Below are 15,151 nucleotides of genomic sequence, written 5' to 3'. Positions count from 1 at the left end.
TTTATGTTGTTGCTATTTGTGGTTGTGAAAAAGATACAGCCCCAGGATTGGTACCAGAGTTTACAAGGCAGCTTAGAATGTGATAAAAACTCTGTTGTGATATTTGGAGAAAACAATATGAACTTGTGTCTGTAACTCTGAACTTGGATTGGTAGAACTTCTGTGAATTCAGTAGCAGAGCAAAAAGCAGCTAAAGGGTACCTGTCCTTTACCTTAGATGAGTTTTTCAGGACACTGTTTACCGATGGGGAATATCTAGACATCACAAAGTCCCAGGTTTTTGCAATGGATTCAAAGCAGGCTTACTTTATCATTGAGGCTTCTGGAATTCACTAGAGAGGGGAAAATGATGGTACTGGGTACTGCTGGCTTATTTGCTTTGAAATGTTAAACTTAAAACCAAGAAGAAGAAGAAGACATAAGGCTAAGTGTTTCAAGAAACTGTGAAGCTGAGCAAATAATGGATCCTTCCTGGCCTGTTGCAACTGGAAGTTTATGGCTGGCTGTAGTACCATGGTGTTTGCAATGACTTCTATGTTAAATTAAGAAAAAAACAAAGACTCACAGGAACATTTTGCCACTGTTATCTGGCCAATAAGGGGACCTGAGAATCCAATGAGTACTGGTGATTTGGGTTTTTTTTAAGGAGCCAATCTGGATGGTGTAAGACATTGTACAAGACATAAATAAACAAGTCACCTTGGGATTTTTAGTTTAATTTTTGTATGCTTGTTATAAAGAGTAGAAGCCTTAGTGTTTTCCTATTGCCTTTGTACTTGATAGCTACTTTACAGTTTAAAATGACACACCAGTGTTATATCATCTTTTGAACTCCAGAAATTATCTTTCTGATTCCAGCAGTAAAGCTTTCCTGGCATGCAGCTACTCCTGGCAATGGGATGTGTGGTGACTGCTAGTACCGGTGGGTTAAGGAGCAGTGACAATAAGCAGATGCTAATGCAAGGAAGATATTTTAGTCTTCTCATTAAAATAAGTCATTTCACTGTCTTCATGGATATTTGCACAGTTTTGCTTTTCCATTGTTAGTCATAAAAGGTCAGCTCATGGAAAATTAAGTTAATAGGGTCAGTGCAATTTAATGAAAACTAGTTTTAGTTTCTAGCTTAGAAAAGATAGAGGGTAATGCATCTGATTTTATGGGCTTTCTTACATCTGTTCTGAATAAAACTTCTGTTCCCTTGTTCTAGGATACATATAATAACCTTATAATTTACATCTCTGAGAATCACTTTTCCCAAAGTGACCCTGCTTTACTTGATGACAGTCAACGTTGGGAGTATTTCAGACTGATTTTACAGGAAATTTTAAAAGGTACCATTTAAAATGATGAAAGATCAATTGTGCAAACTTAATATAATTTTACTTTGTGCTTATTTGCATTCAGCAATGATCAATGATTCTTGAAGCTAAAACTCATGTAAATTGGACTAAAGTGATATGATTAGAGAATAGAATGCTTAGCTGAAAGGAAAGCAGGTAGTTTTAATCCTGCTCCCCTCTCCTGGGGTGGAAACTGATGAAAAAGTGCTCCATTCATACATTATTTCTAAATTCATTACTGTAGGGCCATAGGTCTTTGTTGAGCAAAGCAGCTGTGTTGATCTTCAAAAGTGCTCATCATTCATACTTCTCATCATGAAGGATGTAATGTTGAGTGCACCTGAAAACCTGACCATTATATCTCGTAATATTCTTGCAGAGTACAACCTTCCATACACAATGAGGTCCATGTAATAATCCATTCCTATATGGGGCCATCAAGACATTATGGCTCATCTTATGCCTTTATGTCAAGATGGCCGAAAGCGTTCAGCATTGGTGAAGCTCTTTATTTAAAAAGATGCTTTACCATTAGTTTTGATAGAAACAAAATTGGTACAGTTCCTGGTCTTCTGGAAATTCTTTCCCTGCCTTCCTTCTGTTGTTAGTATTCTCTGAGGTAATTTACAGGGAGTAGATTTTCTCACTGTGTATCAAATGAACTGTATTTTAAAATGACGGTTTATTTAGATAACAGCTAAACTCCCTGTTACATTTTGGTCACAGTCATGAATATTATATCATTATTTGATAGTTTTTTTGTAGTCACTCTTACATCTTCATGCTCCTTTTTTGCTTTCGCTATGTTTATACTCTTTATTTGATCCTTACTTTCTTTAAAATGTTTGTTTAAAATAAACCTTTCTATCTTCTTCCTTTTCATTTGAAGTTGCAATTTAGACTTGTCATCCATGCCAATTGACTTTTGTTCTTAAACTAAGTAGAAAATGCAAGGGGCCATTTTCTGGCACTGAAACCAACTGGTGGGTCTTGTGTCTATCTGAAGAAGGCAGACTATCTTCTAGCTACCTTTGGAGAGCACTCCTGGGCTGTGCCACGTCTGGCCCCCAGCCATGTCTGGAGAGTAATAGTTGGCATCAGACAGCAGTTTTGTCAAGGTCTTTTGTTTGCTTATAAGGTTGTAGGCAGGATATCTGTATTTGACTTATGATCTTTACTGTTTGATGAAATGGGATTTATTTATTATAACTAGTTGTTTTGCGATGTAAAATGGTGTATCCTGAAGTAAACATTTACAGTAGGTCTGATGAATCACACCTTAGTGCTTTCATTGACACAGTTCTCTTCAGGCATAGTAAGGAAAAGACGGGGACTGAGGTAAATGCCTGTATGGAAGACATCAAAAGTTGGGTAAAATAAACCTTTGCCATTTGTTCAGTCCAAAAAAGCTTTTAAACGTATATGCAGTCTGACTGTAATCAGTGCAATCTTGCATGGGTTTAGTTATATATGCAGCTTGACATTAAGCTGGATTGATGTTTATCATTTTATTCAGTAAAAAAGGGTGGTGGAACAATGGTTGAAACAGGTGCGTGAATGCAAAGATAATATAAAATACTAAAGCCATCAGCTGCAAGGCACTCTATGAAGAAATGCCAGTAATATTATCCCCATGTAACTTCTCTCCTGTGACTCTGAGTAAACAGTTTGTTAAGGCCACTCCATATGTACTGACCCACAAATGAGCAACCCATTTCAAGTTTTCAGCTCGGTTATACTGCAAAGCAGGATATTTAGAGATGTTCACTTTATTCAGTGCTTAAATGCTTAACCATTTATTAAGTGTTATGTGAAGCAGAACAGTTTAATTGCTCTGCATGCAGTGTCTACACTACAATAATACCTTATCTTTTGAGCTAACTTTTGCAATGATTAATACAGGCTTATTCATGCAATGAGCTCTGGGTCATGACAGGGGCCTGTGTGGATTCTGCTGTGGGATTTGGGCATGTCTACTTATTTTTCTTGTCTAACTAAGAAATAAATATGCTTGACTACAAAGGAAAATCTATCTACAGCTTGTTACTGCACTTGTTAATAGAAATATTTTAATATGTTATAATTGGATTAATCATAGAATCATAGAATGCTTTGGGTTGGAAAAGACTTTAAAGATTGCCCAGTTCCAAGCTCCCTGCCATGGGCAGAGACACCTTCCACTAGATCAAATTGCTCAAAGTCTCATCCAACCTGGCCTTGAACACCTCCAGAGATGGGGCATCTGACTTCTCTGCACAACCTGTTCCAGTGTCTCATCACCCTTACAGTAAAAAAAATCTTCCTAATATCTAATCTAAATCTACCCCTTTCCAGCTTAAAACTGTTACCCCTCATCCTATGATAGCTTCCTAATTTTATCTTTTTACATTAAAAACCCACCTAGCTTTTAGAATAAATGCTTTCACTAATCATGTTAATTTTGTCAGCCAAAATTTTCAAAATAATGAGTTTCCCTATTCAAGACCTTGTGTTTTAGAAAGAGCTATGCTCAATTATTTTGGAAATCAGATACTTCAATGTTTTTCAAGCTACGTAGCAAGAATCCTGATGTCCAAAATTCCTGAAATTTTTACTGTCATCAGGACTATTTAAATGACAAGATTTTGGAGGACTGAAGCAGACCTGAGTTGGTACAGCAACCTTCACCCACTAAAATTTTGATCATGCAGTAAGGGTAAGTAATAAGACCGCTGTATGTTACCACTGTGCTTTATTTTTAGAAAAATATTTTGGTACAGTCAGAGAAAATTGAGCTTTTTATTGTTTGAGCTGTGTTAGTTAATAAGACCAGAAAGAGCAACGTAAATATGAACTAGGAAACAGAGAGTCAACAGCACGCAGCTACTATAAATATATCACATTACAGCTATTAAAGGTGGAAAATAGTTTTTAAATGTGTACAACTGCTGCCATGTTGCTTATGCACTATATGAATAGATAAAAGCACCAATATTGTAATAAATGTGGATATACATATTTAGCATTTTTACAGAGCCAGAAACATGCGTAGTGCTTTACAGATAAATGAAAATGTTGTCTTCTTACCCCAAGGAACTGGAAATCTAATTTAGATACAATGCATGAAGAGATGACAAACAGAAAGCTGGGTGAAGGGTAAGACGAGAACATAGATCAGAGAAGTGAAATGCCCTTTTACTACAGTCGTTCTTCCTTAATGTTATGTAATGTAAGTTAAGGATGACATCTAGACCAAAGATCAAGGTTGCCAATGAAAAGCTAATTGGAACTACCTAATTTTGAAAAGTGGAACCTTCTAAAAGAGATAATAGAGTTTTGTAAAGTCTATGGAGGAGAGCAGTGCAAGTAACAGGTAAACTATTGTCAGAGGCAGCTAATGAAGAAGAGCAATGAAGTTATTCTGTAATCTGGCTGACAGAAAATTATTAATAATGCTGATGCAGAGGAAAGAATGAATTAAATGAATTTTAGGTTGCAGAGGGCTGGAAGAAGTAAGCATTGGGAAGAGAATTGAAGTTAGTAGTAAGAGAAAGTAAAGCTGTTGGGTATGATGTGATGTGATGTGATGTGATGTGATACAGGCAGAGGCAAATAAGAGGGACATGAGCAAGAATAAATGTGAACAAGCAGGACTAGATTTGGGAGTAAATAGAAAACATACGAACATTTAATTTGAAGGCAGCTAGAAGGTCAACAGTGAAAAATGGAGGGCAAATAGGAGAAATTATTGCCAGGAGAAAGTGATGGGTAAAGCTTAAGATTCAGATGGTGTTAATTTTCTCCTTAAATATGCTTGAATGAAGCAGAAGAGAAAATGAGATACAGAGAATGCTGACTGCAACGGGAAGTGCAGAGCAGAACTAAAACTGACAGTAAGCAAGGTGGTGCAGGTAAGAGGATTTAAAAAAATGCACATTACTTTAAATGCAGTTCCTTCTGGACAGAATTTTTTGTCCCTTTTTCCCTCAGACTTCTAAGAGTCATTATAGAACCTTTTATATGTTGTCATCACTGTACACTTTGACCTTGCTGTTATGAACTAACCATTTAGTCTGTGTTATAGATACGTACAAGCCTGTTTTTGCTGCATTCCCATACACATAAAACAGTGAGGTTATAATGCAATATTGTAGTCTGTGAAAATATGATTTATTGTTAAATTAAATATGGATGTCATAATGTGATCCCCTCGGGTCAAATATAAGCTTGGATGTTATTGAAAGAGCTGCAGCAGGAGTTCTCTTCATTGTTGCTGACAAAAATGCCTCTACAAATAGAGTACAACAATGCAGACATCTTAAGGAGTCTCTGAGAAGTGCTGTCCCTGGCATAACATTTCCATGTGACATTTTCAAGAACTATAAATACATTGACTGCATTATAGTGTAAAAGTTAAGAAGCTTTGCCATAGTCGCTGCAGAAGCATTAAAACCAAGTTGAATTCATTGTGAATTCTATAAAGGATTAAAAGGTTCAAAAAAACCCAAGCCAAATAAAACAAAAAAAATCCCAAACAAACAAACCCACCTCCCAAGCCCTAAAATCATAAGATATAGCTAGCATAGAAGAATGGCATTATCAGATTTTTAATAAAGTTCAAAAGGGTCCAGGATATGTAGGTATGATTCTATAAAGTTCCAGTTAAATGTCAGTTTTATAACTTCGCATTTATTACAATCACAAGTAGACATAATTTCTTAGTAGATATGTCTGTCACTTCTCAAAAATAGAAATGACCACTTCATAGCACTATTTTCTTGTTACTGAAGGTTTATGCCTATTTTTTTCACTTTAATCCCGTAATCTGAATATTTTAACCTGCAAAAATAAGGTCTTCTGTTTTTCAACTCCTAATCAACAGTTTTCCAATAAAAAATTATGAAGAAACATTTTCTTTCTTCAGAATGCTCTTTAATCTGGCTTCAAACATATCTTAAGAGAAGATAACAAAACACCCTTGTTAGGTAAAATCTCTCTTAAGTTGGAACCAGGGTAATAAGAGCCTGGTCATTAGACCAACAGAAGAGGATCATTCCTCTGAAACAAAGGTGTGTGAGTGGGTTTATTGCTTGCCAGTGTCTTGATTTTGATTAAAAAGATTAAATTAAAACATGCAATGACCACTAGATGCGTATGGGCCAATCAGATGGTCCCCAGGTAAAAGGCTGTAGAGGACATGGAACTTCTGTGCGCAGTGTTAGGAAGAGTGTTTCTAATGCCAGCCAGAGTGTTGCAGCAGTTTGATCAAGTTGTAGGGAATCTGGATTTAACCAGAATTTCACATACACAATACCTGAGATGTGCTTTGATTCAAAAGTCGCCAGACCCCAACCCCAGTGAAAAGTGTTAGTGACTGCAGCACAGGAATAGTTCCAGCTCTGTGGAGGAGAGATACGGTGTGGGAGGTTTTGTTACTACTAGTTATCTCAGAGGGGACAACCTGAATGTTTAGGCACTGTGGACATTGTACTGCTACTGGATAGCTGACAATTAAGTCCTTAAAAGAATCCTCTTTAGGATATTACTTTTGATACAGGCAAAGGATTCACTATACTTAGACAGAAGTGCTGCTGCATTGTTGAAGCAAACTTCAGGAGCCTTCACCTTCACTGATAATTGCCTCAATTATGCAAGCACAGACTGGAGATCTCAACGACTAGCCAGTCTCTAATCTTCAAATCACATCTGTGTGGCCAGAAACTTAGTGGCAACTATTACTCACCTGCACATCAGATATTTCCCTTAGGGAATTATTTGTACATGTAAAACATAATCCCCACATCAGAAGTAGCTACTGATTTTTTTTTATTCTGCTTTTTTTATTGTACAAGATGACAGAAAATGGCAACTGCACTAAAAAAAACCTCACAAGTGAAACAGTGATTTTGGCCCTTATGATGAATAAACCGAATTTTTCAAGATATTGTGTTTAAATTTGTCAGATGTAGGTTGCACATAACTTCATTGGGTTTGATTTCAGTTCTAAGCCATGTTTCATTGGGAGTTACCTGTACTGAATCCATACAGGCACATCACAAAAAAATACTGGTTTTAATTCAAATCTCCCCCTTTTCAATATAATTAAGTTTTAAATAACTGAGACCTATTTTGTGCATTCTAAATGCCTTTTCTAAGATTATATACAAGATCGCTCAAAGCAGAGGCTAAGTTAATATATAATACAGTTTGGCTAAGCTTTTCCATATAGGCATACCTCTTTCCTGGAGTTGGGAGACAAGCTTAGTGTATTAGAACAAACATCTCTATTTAGATACCTATCACTTCCTAGTCACAGATATCTATTCCAGAAAATGAGCTTTGGCCTTTAATATACAACAGGAAAAACATTTCTTCTCGGGGCACAGCTCATCATCAAAAATATTGTGAAAATAATATTCAAAAGATATTAGATAATTAGTGAGAAAGTTATTAAATATAGAAGTGCTGCTACAAGCTTTATCTCAAGGTGTTCCTAAACAATGTTTCCTGAGTATTTTACATTAGAAGTATTCATGCCATTTCTCAACATTTTGTCTAAATATCTGCTGTTGATCATTTGGGAAGATGGACCTGTGATATGATTGTCCTTATGTTCATTTGACAGCTACTGAAGAATGAATCTTTTCCAAAACACATTTTCAGCAGTGCCAACAGGAGAATGAATGAGAAAAGAACTTTAGTTAGGGTGTACTATATTTAAAAAAAAAATAAATCTTTGTTTTGAAGTGCTTGGATAGCTAATATATTGCCATCCAGCTTTCAAGCTAGCTATTTTTGGGGGCGTTTCTGTGATAATAATAGCTCATCATTTGATTTCATGGGAGTTATTGTCATTCTAAAGGGCTGAAAATCATGTAAATGCAGCTGTATGGGGAATATTACAATGTCAAATGCAGCAGTGTCATTGCAGTTCTATGTATACACTGCTACAGTGTCAGGATAAAAAGAAATAAATCATATTGATCAGAGTATCAGAAGTGATTGGTTAAAATGCAAACAATGCACTATCTATTATGAAGTCTTATTAAATGAAAATGCAACTTTAAGGCTATAACAGTGCTTTGAATTTGTACTCATATATGTCTGAGTGTTTAAAGCCACTGCAATTTTTACTGAGCAAGTATATGTTCTTTCAGTGCATGAACACATATATTCAATATGACCTACTTTATAATTGCTGTGGGAGTTTGCCTTTGCATTTTTTGATAGCTCTCAATTCAGATTCTAAACCACAACATTGCATTAGTTTATTTGCATTGAATCAATTTTGCTAAAGAATCTCCCATTTTTATGTAAAGAAATACTTAGTTTCATTACACAGGGAGTAAAGTATCTTGATCTTGATTTTAAACTATAGAAATTGAGGTAGCACAAGTTCAGTGTAATTTACCTAAGGTCAAAAATCAGCTGGGGTAATAACAGGAATAGTACCTGGATTTTTTCTGCTCCCCTATTCTGATTCTGTGTGTGCAGTGTCACATTTCTGCTGCTAACCAACACAGTTTGAAATCAACATTCATATCAGAGAATATGAAGATCTACACGAATGAACAGTATACATCTATCAAAAACACTAATGGGAAAGTCATAGAAAGAACTCGTATAGTAGCTGAAAATTAAATACAAAATGTTACTCTTTCAAATATATTAAAGACTCTTAGCCTTAGTGAGGCAAGTCTGATGTTTGAACAGAAGATTTTTGAGGAGTTAATAATTCTATTATATGGTGGAATAATTTGCCAAGGAAAAAAGTGGACGATTATGCTTCTGGAAAATGAAAAATCAAACCATCAAATAGTAAAATAAGTACAAGACATTATCCCTCTATAAGAATGCTGCATCTATCTGGATACAACACAATTTAGAATCTTTAAATTGGGAAAAAAACCCATGTCTTTAATTTCTTCATGTGAGGGTAACAAAAGACTTCATGCTAGGGTAACAAAAGACCAGCTACATGATGCTTTCTAGACTTCCCTAACAATCTACCTTCAGAAAGAAGAAAATGCAGTTCTCAAAAGGAGAATTAATTTTATCATGTTCATGAATGCTTGGAAAGAATTTACTTTCACATTTAATTTTCTTACAATAATGTAACAGTTAGTTACATTTATTTTTCTTGCTATTCCCTGAGAGGAGGAATCCTCTGTTGGTGTCACCATTTTATCTTGGAAAAGTAACACCTGAAAAAAAAGGCCCCCTCAGTATTCACAGCCATTCTGTGTTCTACTCTCAAATTGTGTATCGTGAGACATTTACGTAGTGTAAAAGTGACTTGGAAGCATCAGAATGTAGGGCTTTTTTACCATCTTGCGTGGGAGATAAAATCTGGAGTCTTGTATGACAAGTATTCGCTAGTGTTGGGCTCAAAGGGTTATCATTGCAATTGAAAGGATAGAAGAAAATTCCCTCAATGCTTATTTGCAAAACAAGGGAATGATGTCTGGAAAGGTTCTCTCTCCTGCTTCCCACACCATATCTTGCCTGTGTTTCTCTTATTAATAAGCCTTTAAGTTACTTCTATGTTAGTATTTCTTTGTTTGTATTCCACTGATATGTCAGGCATAGCACACTTTTGAAGTCCTATAAACACTGACTTTATCCTCATCTAATGTGTAATTTTTAGTGTTCATGTTCTTTGTGTTGCCAATTTTGTTGGAATTAAAGCAATGCTGGTATGGAATTATGAAATTTATGTGGATATTAGCAGAGGCCATCAGAGATTTAGTAAAGGGCTCAAGCAAAATAGAAAAACTTTGCTATTTCAGAAAGGGTTAACTGTAGTCTATATATGTGCCTTAGGTATTTGAATGTTTTTTTAAAAAAAAGTCAGATAGGAAAAACCAACACAGTACTTTGCACTTTTCTTTCTTGGAAGTGTAAAAAATTATATGAAACATAAATTTACAAAAAGTGTTCAAAATTACGTGTTTTGAAACAGCATGTGTCCTTTATAATGAATTCTTACTTATTACTTCAATGATTTTTTTTAAAAAAAGGGCAAAGCAGTGCTTGTGCTACTGTGAATACAGGGTCAGCACTCACAGTGAAGGGCTCATGTAGTATATTTTCTGCCTAGGCTAATACCTTCACTAGGTAGTAAGTAGCCTCCCGCTGTAATAACTGAAGCTGCCATGCACTTTTCAAGTTTATTCCTCAGTCACCATGCAGTGTAGAAATCCAATCTAAGTATCATAAAGGAGTGAATAAGCATGGCTCAATGCAGAGCCAGAGACAACTGCTTTAGTCCTTGCAGAAAAGGGGAAGAGAGTGCTTTCAGCCTCTGCAGCTTCTGAAAGTCATTTGAAAGCTCTCTTGGACTTGGATGCCTTTTATATCTGCAACTCAGACTGTCGTCTCTGATCTCAGCAACCAGCTTTATGCTTGTCTGGCAGTCTTTTTTTCATGAGCTACCCCAGCAGTTATGATCAGCTGGGTGCATAAGTAAACAGTTCCCAGGTTCTACATCCTGCCCTTTACTCAGCGTCTTTATCATTATCTAAAAGGAGTCTTTCACCAAAATGCAATTTGTGGAGCCAGAGTGGGACAAAATCATTAGTCTATTCTCTCAGGTGTTGACTCTGGAGCATGAGCCTTGGCTTCAATACTGGACCTGCATCCTGAGACATCAGTAACACAGTGCTTTTTAAATATAGGTTGCAACACCAATTAGGATAATGAAATCCCATTTCTATTTGTATCTTTTGACTGTTGCAGAATTTTTCTGCTCTTATTTGGCTATTGTGTGGTTTCTTTTCTTTTTTACTCCCTGCTTGCCTTACCCCAACTAGTCCTGTGTTTTCCAGCAGGCAGATGCCGTTCTCCTCATCCATGTGTAATCCCAATGAAATTTTCATTTTCCATGTTTTGTAGTCTGCTGCTATTCACCTTTCTAAACACAGGCAATAGGAGTCCAAGGGAGAAGAATTCACTAACCTCCTGGGGAAACTAAAAATGATCATAGTCTAGTAAGTCAGTCTTTAAGTGTCCTTTGCCCATTCCACCCTCCCCTCTGCTACTCTTTAAGTATTTAAATCTGCCCCCTACCAGTCAGACTTCCTCACCAGATGGTGCCTTCTGACTAGCTCTGCTTTTCTTCAGAGCATGAATAAGTACAGCAAAGAGCATAAGGAACTGGTGAGACAGCTACTGGAATATTTCATTAGTGCTAGCGTCCAGTTTTTTAAAATGATAGTGAAAAATGGCAGAGAGTTTAGGAAGGAGCCACAAAAAATGCTTGAAGGCTGGAGAAAATATCTTCCTGTGGGACTCTGAAAGAGCTCGATTTGTCTATCTGATCAAAAAGAAGATTGAGAGGTGACTTGATTATAGTGTACAGGTACCTTCATGGGGAAAATGTACTAGGTACTAAAGGGTTCCTTAGTCTCATGGAGATAATCATAAGAAGAACCAACAACTGGACACCAGAAAGATTCAGATGAGAAACTAGACACATTTTTTAATGGTGGAACCAATTAAACATTGGCATAAGTTATCAGAAGGACTGGATTCTGCACCTCTTGCTTCCGCAGCAGTGGCGAGTGTAGTTTGGAAGATAATGCCTTAGCAAAACACAAGTTTCAGATACATTCCAGGAAAAGTAGTGAAATCTAAGAGTCTGTGGCTCACTGAGGGTCAAACTAGAGGATCTTATGATCCTTTGGGTTTTAAATCTATAATATTAAAAGTGCCTAACGTCTAGCCTAAACCTCCCCTGGCGGAGCTTGAGGCCATTCCCTCTTGTCCTGTCCCCTGTCACTTGGGAGAAGAGGCCAGCACCCTCCTCTCTACAACGTCCTTTCAGGTAGTTGTAGAGAGCAATGAGGTCTCCCCTCAGCCTCCTCTTCTCCAGGCTAAACAACCCCAGCTCTCTCAGCCGCTCCTCATAAGGCCTGTTCTCCAGCCCATTTAGTATCAGAATAATGTGGAAAATACACTGATGGGTTTTTTAGCTCTTGCTAAGAAGTCAAGGATTTTACAATTTCCTATGTGGTACTAGCATACAGGTACAGAGCCAGGACAGCTAACCCAAACTGGTCAGTGTAATATTCCATACCATAACATCTGCTCAGCATAAAAACAGGAATTTGGCTGGATGGCAGGTGGCAGACAATCCAGATTCTATGTTCTGTTCTCCATGATCTGCTACCACTGTGCTTGCTGTGATCTCTGTGCTTGCTGCTATCACTGCACTTACTGAAATCACTGCTTGGAATGTGGTAATCATTGAGTAGTGAGTGCTTGTATTTTAATATATTCTTGTATTTGTTGTTGCTATTATTATTACTATTTATTTTATTGTTCTATTAAAACTCCCTTTATCACAGTCCGCCTATTTTCCTTTTCTTTTCCAATCTTCCTCCCCATCCCACAGGGGGCAGGAGTGGGGAGTGAGTGAGCAGCTATGTAATACTTAGCTGCCGTCTCGAGGTAAACCATCAGAAGTGGTCCAGTGTATGTAATTTTAATATTTAGATTATTTTCAATTATTATAATTTTTTTAAGTCAGGACAATTTGAAAGTGTATACCTCATTTGGTAGATAAAAGTCAGGCCATTTCTTTGGGGAGATTTTTTATTTGAATATTTATACTTTCTCAAAATTTTTGCATTGCTTTTTTTTTTTTTGAGCTGAAAGAATGCTGCTCATTTGACATCATAATTGCATTTACAGTATGCTTATTTTCCCTAAGAAACCCACCCGAGGTTTGTCCAGAAAAACAGGGAAACATGTTCCATACTGATCTTATTGGTTGTTCTCACTTGTTCTCCTCTCTGAGAATCATTATCATTTACACAGGCGGTGATAGGTTTTTAAATAGTGTAATCATACATAGGTGTGAAATGGTAATGGCTTTATCTTTAAAGATAAAGATTTTTAAAAGGTTAATTATATTCCACAAATTGTTTTAAAAGTAGAATGTTAATATTATTTTAAGCGCAGACTTGGAAAGCAATTCCCTTGTCTAATATACGTCATTTGATCTCAGTATGCTTCTTTCTTTTCTTCCCGTTATTGCTACTGTTTCCAAGTCCTGTGCTGTGTAGTTCCTCTCTTTCTGTTGTGTTTATTCATACAGCTTTCAGTAACTGTGTTTCCTCTTCTCCAGCCACAGCCATCGCTTAGCCAGGGTGTACATGTTTATAATTTCTCTTGGTCTTAACTCATAATTAATTTTTTTTACCTCTTGATCTCTTGTTCTTCTTTCAACATCATTCAATTTCTACTGTCTCTCAAAACAAACCATACACAGAACATGAGACTGTACTAATAAAGTGTTGCATGGTTGTGATTGCTGATCAGAGACGCAACACATGTTTCAAGGAAACTCCAGTGGAATTTCAGCTGCAGAAAAGACAAGGAGCAGTCTCAGGCCTAAGGCTGGGGAAGGGACAGATGAAAAAATATCAACCTGATGTGAAAAGCAGAGCTGTATGAAGCACGACTTAGTGGATGAAGCAGGAAGACAAAGATCTCTGGAGCGTGGTCAAGGCAGGTTAGACAGAAAGGGGAAGTAAAAGGGAGGAGAGTGTGGCAGCAATGAACCTTGATTACATAAAAGCTGGAAGCTCTATTCTAGCCATAATGAAATAATAGGTACAGCAATTTTATGAGGTTTTAGCCATCTTGATGTCAGATGAATTCTCACACTTCTCCACATGTACTGGTATTATTTTTTCTCATTTCATCACCCATATAAAAATAGCAATCCTAGATGCCATAGTCATCCTCTTTATCTCACCAGCTACAACTTTCTCCTCCTTGTATTGCATGTATTTGGATAACTCTACTCTCTTCACATTGGCAAAAAGAAGCTCCACATCATTGCAGTCTTTCAGTCTGAACCACCACCTCTATTTCCTGTGGGTCTCAGACCCTCATGGTTTGACCTGGAAGTTCCTTCCCTCTGTGCATTTTCCCATGTCATCAGCTACCCTCAGAATTTTATAAATATTTAAGTTCATCCCAGATAGCTAGACAGCAATGACGTCTGGAAAAGGGAAGGTGGATTTGCTCCATATGACAAATGTAAGCTGAGGGTGGAAAGTATTGATGTTAGAGATTAGAGTCCTTAATTGAACAGGCCTTAGTCATAAGAACTTCACTAACATGACAACATGCTGTTACTAGTATGTGGGGAGTGATGGTTTATTTGTTTTTGTGGTATCAGGTTTTGTTACTATTTTCTTAAGTCAGCTGTGATCAAAGACTCAAGTGTGTATGTGCCTCTTTGCTGGCAGCCAGTCTGAGCCTGGTGCCAGAGCTTGTGCCTGCTTTTCATTTATTCTGACTAAGTGTCTGAATAATATAGACAGTATATTCCATACATGATCTGTAACTGGAGGTGGCAGTGTTCTGCTACATCCTTTCCATAGTCAGTTCTACTCATGGAAAGTCCATTTTAATTCTCTCAGTCTTAATCTATTGCTTTTAAATAAGCAAAGTGTATGCACCTGTTTGAAAGCTGTAATAGAGAAGATTAATATGATGTGAAAAATGTCTTTACTTAAACAAAAAGCTTTTCCAGAACTTTAGTTTTATAAATGTATAAGTAATGTTTATAAATTACAAACAAAACATACTGTAGAATAACATCAGTTCTGTGTGCAACAAAGGCAAACTGTGTTCTAACACGGGAGGCATCCCACTTTGTTATGGGTAGCTGGAAGTATGAACGTGCTTCACAGTTGCAACAGTTACTCAAAAGATTTTTGGGGGAAAAAAGGCAAGCTAAACACTGTGAAATCAAACCTTTGTTTTAGCCCCCTACTAGTTATAAACACAGTCCTGCACCAGAGGTGACCTATTT

The 15,151-nt window shown here is 36.8% G+C and overlaps 1 pseudogene; it reads left to right on the top strand.

Annotated features, from left to right (window-relative positions):
* Positions 1 to 3: 3 nt before the first annotated feature.
* Positions 4 to 1,343, top strand: LOC138720394 (cytosolic beta-glucosidase-like; annotated as a pseudogene).
* Positions 1,344 to 15,151: the final 13,808 nt, after the last annotated feature.

The sequence above is a fragment of the Phaenicophaeus curvirostris genome, chromosome 4, assembly GCF_032191515.1.
Source record: "Phaenicophaeus curvirostris isolate KB17595 chromosome 4, BPBGC_Pcur_1.0, whole genome shotgun sequence".
Taxonomy (NCBI): domain Eukaryota; kingdom Metazoa; phylum Chordata; class Aves; order Cuculiformes; family Cuculidae; genus Phaenicophaeus; species Phaenicophaeus curvirostris.
Note: the sequence above shows the minus strand (reverse complement) of the source record. Positions and strands in the feature narration are given on the sequence as shown.